The sequence below is a fragment of the Coenobita brevimanus genome, chromosome 63, assembly GCF_032717465.1.
Source record: "Coenobita brevimanus isolate Jiangsu-jjx chromosome 63, ASM3271746v2, whole genome shotgun sequence".
Classification (NCBI taxonomy): Eukaryota; Metazoa; Arthropoda; class Malacostraca; order Decapoda; family Coenobitidae; genus Coenobita; species Coenobita brevimanus.
This window is the reverse complement of record NC_137016.1, coordinates 10258532-10268531: the sequence shown is the minus strand read 5'-3', so window position 1 is coordinate 10268531 and position 10000 is coordinate 10258532.

Here is a 10000-nt window from a genome sequence, read left to right as displayed (position 1 = left end):
ACACACACACACACACACACACACACACACACACAGTACATTGAACATTTACAAATGATAAGAAGCACACACACACACACACACACACACACACACACACACAGTACAGTGAACATCTACAAATGATAAGAAGCACACACACACACACACACACACACACACACACACACAGTACAGCGAACATCTACAAATGATAAGAAGCACACACACACACACACACACACACACACACACACACACACACACAGTACAGTGAACATTTACAAATGATAAGGAGCACACACACACACACACACACACACACACACACACACACACACACACACACACACACACACACACACACAGTAAAGCGAACATCTACAAATGATAAGAAGCACACACACACACACACACACACACACACACACAGTACAGCGAACATCTACAAATGATAAGAAGCACACACACACACACACACACACACACACACACACACACACACACACACACAGTACATTGAACATTTACAAATGGTAAGAAGCACACACACACACACACACACACACACACACACACACACACACAGTACAGCGAACATCTACAAATAATAAGAAGCACAGGAAACCTTCACATATTAGGGATCTAATGAGTGTGTACGTCGGGGGTAGGGTTGCGAGAGGCAGACCGAAAAAGACCTGAGACGAGGACATAGAGTGTGACCTAAGGGATAAGGGACTAAATAGGGAGGCTGCCAGAGATCGAGCAGCGTGGAGAGCCATTATGTGACCAAGGCCGACGCATGCAAGCTTATAGGAGCCTTTATAAACGATACGATACGATATGATCACAGTACAAAGCATATGATTAAGCAGTAAATAACCTATATAGTGTAGAATCAGAATGCAGTATAGATATCCCTGGGAAATAAGCCAGGAATGATGTGATAAACTGTGGATTAGGTGGAGAGAATGGACAGCACAATGCACTAAGTGTCCAGTTGTTAAGTTATATAGAGATTTATGTTACACCACCGCCACTAAGGAATGTAACGACCCTTGAACATCGAGGCAACACAAGAACAACAGCAGTGAGAAAAAAATACCAAAGGAATCAAATGAACCGTATAAATATTGGCCTGAGTTACCCATGTTCCCCCTCTATTTGCTGGCGAGTTGCAAGCCCCGCCCCCAGAGCGGTGCCCAGCTGTCTGCGGCCACAACACCCCCCACCCCCATGCCTCAGTCAGTACCACCTGGGGCCCCATCAGTGTCGCTATGACGAAGGGTGGGTGTAGATGTGTGTCGGTTTTGCCCGTGGCGCCTGGCGGTCTACGCTTGGGTCTAGTGGTCTAGAGACTCTAGACACTCAGTTGCCTGTCAACGGCGGGATGGGATGGTTACATGCGGCTTCTGGGGCTGCAGATGGCAGCCTCCTACTGTGGATGCTTGCCAACACCTATAACGATTTATTCTGTATATTAAACCTCAATAACCTCTTGTTTGTTACTGATGCAAACTACAAGTATGTCGACGTCAGAGCGACACAAATGACATCACCAGACTGTCAAGGTGCAATCAATCAATCAATCAATCATTTCCTGTGGCACCCCACGGGATGCATAGGGCCTCAATGAACTCTCTCCACCAATATTTGTCTCTTGCCATTTCCTTCAGGTCCCACCAACACTCCTCTCCTGCTTCTTTTTTCATTGTCCTCAACCAGGTTTCCCTCGGCCTACCTCTACCTCTTCTTCCTCTAGCAGTCCACTCTGGCACATCCTGTATTAAACAACCTTTTCTGTATATGTGCCCCAGCCACTTCCAACGAGACAGTCTCACATATTCATTAACTGGTTCCACTCTCGTAATATCCCTTACTCTTTCATTTGTAACTCTGTCTTGCCACTTTACCCCAAGAATCCTTCTCAGTATTTTATTTTCAAGGTGCAATAGACAAAATAAATCGCTAAGGAAGAGGTGTTTTGGCGTTGTAGCCTACATATTCCTTGGTCATGTATTCTGCCTGTTACATATTTACATTGACTTTTAGGCTGCCTGTTTCGTTGACATGGTTTGCCACAGCGACAGACATTACAATACTGAGGTGTGCTGAGAGAGAGAGAGAGAGAGAGAGAGAGAGAGAGAGAGAGAGACGATATTCAGGATGGCTCAGACGTGTTCCTCCTCCTTCTCTCTCTCTCTCTCTCTCTCTCTCTCTGCTATACAGAGAAGTGCTGATAAAATCATAAGTGTATATGAGTACCGATGTGTGTTTGAGTACTGGTGTGCATCTGTATGTTATGTGAACCTGTGTACATTTATATGAAAGTGTGTGTGTGTGTGTGTGTGTGTGTGTGTGTGTGTGTGTGTGTGTGTGTGTGTGTGTGTGTTCTTACATAACACTATCTTTACAGGAATGAGTCAAGCTCTTACTGTCCCGTGTCTTAAACCATTTTCATCATAAAACTCATTTATTAATTGTTTTGGCACACACTATTTCATTCGGTAGTGCATTCCACTGATCAATTGCCCTATTTGGGAAACTAAATTTCCTTACGTCTTTATCGCCTCTCTTTTTATGCAGTTTTTTGCAGTGTCCTCTTGCTGATGCTTCCCCATAGGTTAAGTAATCATTTATGTCTATTTTCTCCTTCCCTGATATGCATTTATATAGCATAATCATGTCACCTCTTTTCCTTCTCTCCTGTAGTGTTGGTAGATTTAGTTTATTTAGTCTTTCTTCGTAGCTTAGATCCCTTAAGCTTGGTACCCATCCTGTAGCAGCCCTTTGTACTTTTTCAATCTTGTCTACGTGTTCTTTGAGATGAGGAATCCAGACTACTGATGCATACTCCAGGGTTGGTCTGATGGATGATGTTATTATCCTTCTCAGCATGTCTTCATGTATGTACTGAATGTGAATGCTATTCCCACATTTGCAAGCACTGTATACAGGTTCATACATGTTCCGTGTGTGTGTGTGTGTGTGTGTGTGAAAGAGTTTGTATGCATTTGATTGTGTATATATATATATATATATATATATATATATATATATATATATATATATATATATATATATATATACATATATATATATATATATATATATATATATATATATATATATATATATATATATATATATATATATATATATTTTTGACCAAATGTTTTATTGAAATTCCCGTCAGACACCTCTCTTTCAGTTGTTGACAGACATACTGTACACACACACACACACACACACACACACACACACACACACACACACAGTGTAATCTTTTCTATGTCAGGCGATTTTCATTTTTATTGTAAGAGTGAATTTCTAGCATTTTATCTATCTATCTATCTACCTCTTTTTTGCCAGACGCCTTAATCCCGTAAGGGGTGGCCACAAACATATCGCCTCCATGTCGCCCTGTCCCCCGACGTTTCACTGCCCTGCTCCCAGCTCACACCCCCCTCTCTCATATACCTCTCCACTCCATCCCTCCATCTCATCCTCGGCCTCCCCCTCTCTCATATACCTCTCCACTCCATCCCTCCATCTCATCCTCGGCCTCCCCCTCTCTCATATACCTCTCCACTCCATCCCTCCATCTCATCCTCGGCCTCCCCCTCTCTCATATACCTCTCCACTCCATCCCTCCATCTCATCCTCGGCCTCCCCCTGCAAGACCATCTTTGTCTAAATAAAACCACTGGGCGCTAATCAGCCTGAAATACATGACCGGGCTGAAGGGGTACATTGAGTTGGCTTCTTGTGTAGGTATTGTAGTTGTTGACAGAACCCCGGCACCTTGACTGTGCAGACTGGAGGCGTCAGGGTGGTGGAGGTAGGTGAGGCAGGGGGGTGTGAGGCAGCGAAGGGTTAAGGAGAGGCAGGGGTGTTGGTGGTAGCAGGTAGGCAGGGGGGTGTGAGGCAGAGAAGAGTTAAGGAGAGGCAGGGATGTTGGTGTAGCAGGTAGGCATAGGGGTGTGAGTCAGAGAAGGGTTAAGGAGAGGCAGGGGTGTTGGTGGTGGCAGGTAGGCACGGGGTTTGAGGCAGAGAAGGGTTAAGGAGAGGCAGGGGTGTTGGTGGTGGCAGGTAGGCAGGGGTGTGTGAGGCAGAGAAGGGTTAAGGAGAGGCAGGGGTGTTGGTGGTAGCAGGTAGGAAGGGGGTTTGAGGCAGAGAGGGGTTAAGGAGAGGCAGGGGTGTTGGTGGAAGCAGGTAGGCAGGGCAGGCTTGGGGAAAGGTAGGGTGGCATGAGTGGAGGAGACAGAGGTACAGGCGGCAGGGGTGCCAGTACTCAGTGTCTTGGAGGTAAACAAGAGGCAGGGCTGGGTTGGATGTCAGGTGGGGTTGGGTAAGGCAGGACTGGATCAGGCAGGGTGAGTGTGGCAGGACGGGTTGTGAAGTGGAGGTAGGAAAGAGAGAAAAATGAGTGAGGTAGGGGTGGAGAAGGCATGGGTGGGTGAGGTAGGGGTGGGGAAGGCATGGGTGAGTGAGGTAGGGGTGGGGAAGGCATGGGTGGGTGAGGAAGGGGTGGGGAAGGCATGGGTGGGTGAGGTAGGGGTGGGGAAGGCATGGGTGGGTGAGGTGGGGGTGGGGAAGGCATGGGTGGGTGAGGTAGGGGTGGTGAAGGCATGGGTGGGTATGGTAGGGGTGGGGAAGGCATGGGTGGGTGAGGTAGGGGTGGGGAAGGCATGGGTGGGTGTGGTAGGGGTGGGGAGGCATGGGTGGGTGAAGTAGGGGTGGTGAAGGCATGGGTGGGTGAGGTAGGGGTGGGGAAGGCATGGGTGGGTGAGGTAGGGGTGGGGAAGGCATGGGTGGGTGAGGTAGTCATGCATCTGGGCGAATTAACAACATTAGGCTTGATGGAAATTGTGTTTTTCATATCCCACCTGAGTTACGGACACACACACAAGTATCTTCCCCAAGCTGAACGAATACAGCGGAAAAACTAAACCATCTGAAACACGCCCTGGTAGAGATAGGGGTTTTCACTGTATATAGCTATATAGTTGTAAATTATCGTTGGTTTAGTAACACTTCTTCCTTAGCGACCTATTAGTACACATTACATCTCAATTTCCTTAAGTATTCCTGATGCAAACTACGTGGTTATCAAGACGTGGTTGTCAGAGTGTAATACACAAAACAAACTACGTGGTTATCAAGACGTGGTTGTCAGGGTGTAATACACAAAACAAACCACCAAGCAAGAGGTGACACCAAGCCTCTAAAAGCAGCATGCAATCCCACCCACAACCCTAACTTCTGATGAGAAAGTACGTTCGTTCAGTGATGGGAAAATGCTTTGGCTGGTACATTCTCTCTCTGTCTATCTATCTGTCTATCTATGTATCTCTATACGTATTGCCAGACGCCTCAATCCCGTAAGGAGTGGCCACAAATAAATCACCTTCATGTGGCCCTGTCCCCCTCCATTTCACTGCCTTGCTCTCAGCTCACACACCCTTATTCATATACCTTTCCACTCCAACCCTCCATCTCATCCTTGGCCTCCACCTCCCTCTCCCCCCCTCCACCTCACTCAGATACATGGTAGTATGAAGAAATTTTAAGAAAACGATGTATGGCTATTATAGTATGGATATAGTATTATTATGTGCATGCTCAGTGGGTTAGAGCGCTCCGCTCTAACCGAAGGATCGGAGGATCGAATCCACCCAAGGGTCATTGGTAGACATCAGGAAGGGCATCCGGTCATAAAATGCTACACGCTCCAAACCAAAGTCCTCTACCCAGGGGCAACGCCTTAGCCCTTATCCAAAAAAGGGGTGCCTGGCGTAAAACTCACTTTTTTAAATTCCACTGACATCGTTTGGTGTGCAAATAAATGGTACAACACTAAAATAACGAATTCCAGCCACTTTGCGTAGGGCTTAGGCTGTCAACAGCTATTTCATTGATAATAATATTACCTTTATAAAACAGTATATCTTCAAATACGGCCGATATCACAACATTTTCCCACACTGGACGGGTAAACGATAGTGACCTTATTTCCCGTTGTATACATCGCAAACATTGTATATTATTGGTGTATTAATGTAAAGTTAGATGTTTACCACTAATTCGCAAAAATTTATCCCTGAGGCACGAGTGAAAGATGTTATACAGTACGTACATTTGCGGTGATTGGCTGCGGGGCCTGACGCCGGAAAGAGATGACATCTGATTGGCTGTGTGACGTCACTACACTACCCACAATGCAACAGCCGACCAGGAGGGCAGGCGCAGGCAAGAAAGTTACCTATGTGGGTTTTTTGTTGGTGTATTTCTGGAAATTGACCAACTTGTGCTGCACTTACACAAGACTGTGGGCCACATCAGCGGTGTGAGACAACAGCGAGCTGCCAGAACGAGGCAGCGTGTGTCTAGCAGCACAAATGAACGGGTAAGGCGTGTGAAAATAGCAAGCCTGTGCTGGTGTCAATATGGCAGGTGGAAGAAAGACGAATGTGAGGCGTGAGGTGTGGCTGCCATTGTTTTGGTCAATACCATCAATATAGTTCAGGCACCTTACATAGACGGAACCTGACGCAGTGCCATTGTTTTGGTCAGTACCATCAATATAGTTCAGGCACCTTACATAGACGGAACCTGACGCAGTGCCATTGTTTTGGTCAATACCATCAATATAGTTCAGGCACCTTACATAGACGCAAAATATTGTCATGTTGCAGCTAATTTCTTACAGATCCAACAAGACTTAGAGACACTGGCATTACATCACTTGTCCAGCACTTTAGCATCGTGTTACCGTATCATGTGCCTAATACCCCCCTTCCTGCTGCAGGCGGGGCACCCACCACCATTACCAGTGAATCACCTAACCACCACCACCCATTCATCACCATCCATCCACAGCCACCACCACCACCACTGCCACAACCACCACACCACCCAACCACCATTATAGGAGGACTACTGGGCCTTGAAAGCAGGCAGTGAAGCCTATGCCCAGAGTCGGTCACATTAAAAAAAAAAACAAAAAAAAAAAACACCGCCACCCATCAATCACCACCACACCACCCAACCACCACCACCACCACCACCACCACCCAACCATCATTACAACTACCACCACCACCAACCAACCACCACCATCCAACCGCCACCACCACCAGCCAACCACCACCACCCAACCGCCACCACCAGCCAACCACCACCACCACCACGCATCCACCACCATCCAACCATCATTACCACTACCAGCACCACCACCCAACCACCACCACCACCACCACCACATGGATCTGAGCTTTTCATTAACATAATTCATAGCAGTTATTCTTGTGTGTGTGTGTGTGTGGTAATGTTATTTTTTCTAGTGTAATTATTTTCTTGTGTAAATATCTTCTTAGTGGGGACTGCAGCTTAGGCAAAATAGTCAGCATATACCGCTGTGTATGATGGTGCATTGGTTGGGTGTATTCCTGCTGCCTCCATTCTGTATTATATTTGGGCCACGGACGTTTGAGCCACGGCCCACCACCCCAGCACGTTCTGGCACGGCAGGTGGGACATAGGTTGAGTTAGGTTGGGTTAGGTTAGATTGGGTTAGGTTAGGTTAGGTTAGATTGGGTTAGGTTAGGTTAGGTTAGGTTGGGTTAGGTTCACAACACTTCACACTTCAAGACGTCCTAGGTTGGTGGCCTATGTATGGCCCAAACGTCCCTGGCTGAAACGTCCTACATTGGTTTATTGAGGGAGATAGCCTACACTACAGAGATGTGTGTGTGTGTGTGTGTGTGTGTGTGTGTGTGAACACTTCTTTGTCTCAGATTTGCTTGCTGTGTGTTGATGCCTGACATATGATTTGCTGCCTGGCACATTCTTCTAAAGCTGTTAATTATATGTGGGTTGTGTTACAGCCAAGTACACTCAGTACAATGGTACGCAGCTTCTGCCTGTGACTGTATGTACTGTTATGGATGGCCCTCCTCCAGTCCTCCTCCACCTTCCCTCCCCCTCTCCCAAGTGGTGCCCTTCATTTACACACACACACACACACACACACACACACACGGATTTATAAGCCTGATCACCATTTCGTCCTCACGTTTCGTTTTCAAATCCTGAGCTATTATAATCCCTTAACCCCTTCAACCCGGCGACTTATTCTCCACTCATACCAAGAATACATTTTGTCACCGTATTGAAAGGGTTAAAGGTGGTATTCTGAGAGGCTGGATATTTGGTAACTCCTCTTCCTTAGCGATTTATTTTGCACATTACACCTCAGTATTATTTTGCATGTTATTGACAAAAACCATTTCGATATTAAAACGCTACAAATGGCCTACAGGAGAATGTTAGTGTGTAACGTACAGGATAAATGGCTTATGTAAAGGTGCTACGAAGCCTGCTGGTGAATGCCAGTGTAAGGCAGCTCTATGATGCTGGTAATAAGGCTCATATCCCAGAGATAAGCGGTGCAGCACACACACCAGCCATAAAATTAACACAAAAGCAAGAGGCTGTCGCTTCAGGCTCGGCGCCAAGTTTTAAAAATATCCTTAATATGGAGATTTCGTAATGCCTATTCCTCGGCAGTTTATTTTGCATATTACACATTAATATTGATTTTCATGTAATCTGTCACTTTTAAAATCGACGTAGATTCCATTTATAACATACTGGAGGATTTTATGGTATATGCGCCAAGTAATCGCCGAGGAAGACACACTACGGAATCTCCAAGGCCTATATGAGAGATTACGGCTGAAGGTTTAATGTCGGCACAATTGCAAGTCATTGTAACATAGAAGAGAATATTAATGTGTATGGTGCAAAATAAATCGCTGAAGAAGAAGTATCACGGAGCGATCAAAGTTAGTTGAAAATTAATCCGTAATATCGCTGGAATAGTGGGCTTGGCAGCACTTGTTCCTTAGCGATTCATCTTCAAATTAGGCCTTTCTGTTGGCTTGTATGATATTTATACTTTGCTAATACCGCCATAATTTACATCAATCGCACACAACAGGATATTAAGGTGAATGTGCAAAATAGTTCGCCGAGAAGGAAATGTTACGAAATCTCCTATATGAGAGATTACGGCTTATATTTAAATCTCGGCACAGTTGCCTCAGTAACACACAATAGAATATTAAGGTGTAATGTGCACAATAAATCGCTGAGGAAGAGGTGTTACGAAGCCTCCCAAGTCGGGGTTGAAAATTAAGACGTTATCTCGTTGAAATGGAAGGATTCTTAGCATCTTTTCCTGACCAATTTATTTTCCATATTACACCTTCCTGTCCTCTGTGACGTTATTTATGTATTTTAATACAGTCATAGTTTGTATTAACACCATATTAGAGGATATTAAGGTGCAGCAGGAAAAATAAATCGCCGAGGAAGGGATATTACGAATCCTCCAAGAGGTGTCCGAGATAACGGTGGAATTTCGAGTTGTTTTTGTTTGTTTATATTTATGTGTAAATATCTGACGTTATTGACAGTATTGTTATTTTGTGGTTTATGTTATGTGTAAATATTGACGTTATTGACAGTATTGTTGGAAGGTTTTTGATGTTTTTAAGCTGCCTAAATCACCATATATATATATATGAGTGTAGTGCAGGAGCGCTGATGGGTGAATTATTGTAAAGGAGGTGCAAGGTAGGGTAGTAGATGTGGGGCTGGCCCTAATGAATGAAGGTGAGATTTGGAAGCTTCCGGTGTTGCTGTTTGCTGATGATACAGTATTGTTGAGTGAAGATGAATGGGAGTTGCAAGGTTTGGTGAATGAATTTGGGACAGTGTGTAGGAGGAGGAAGCTGAAAGTTAATGTAAACAAAAGTAAAGTTATGGTGTTTGAGAGGAATGAAGTCACAGAGTGTGCAGTGAGGTTGGACGGTGAGGATATGGAGAATGTGAGTGCATTCAAGTACTTGGGTAGTGTGATGAGTAAGGATGGAACTTTGGGGGATGAAGTACGTGAAAGGGTACAGCAGGGAAGGAAGGTTGTTGGTACACTGAAAGCAGTGATGAGAAATAG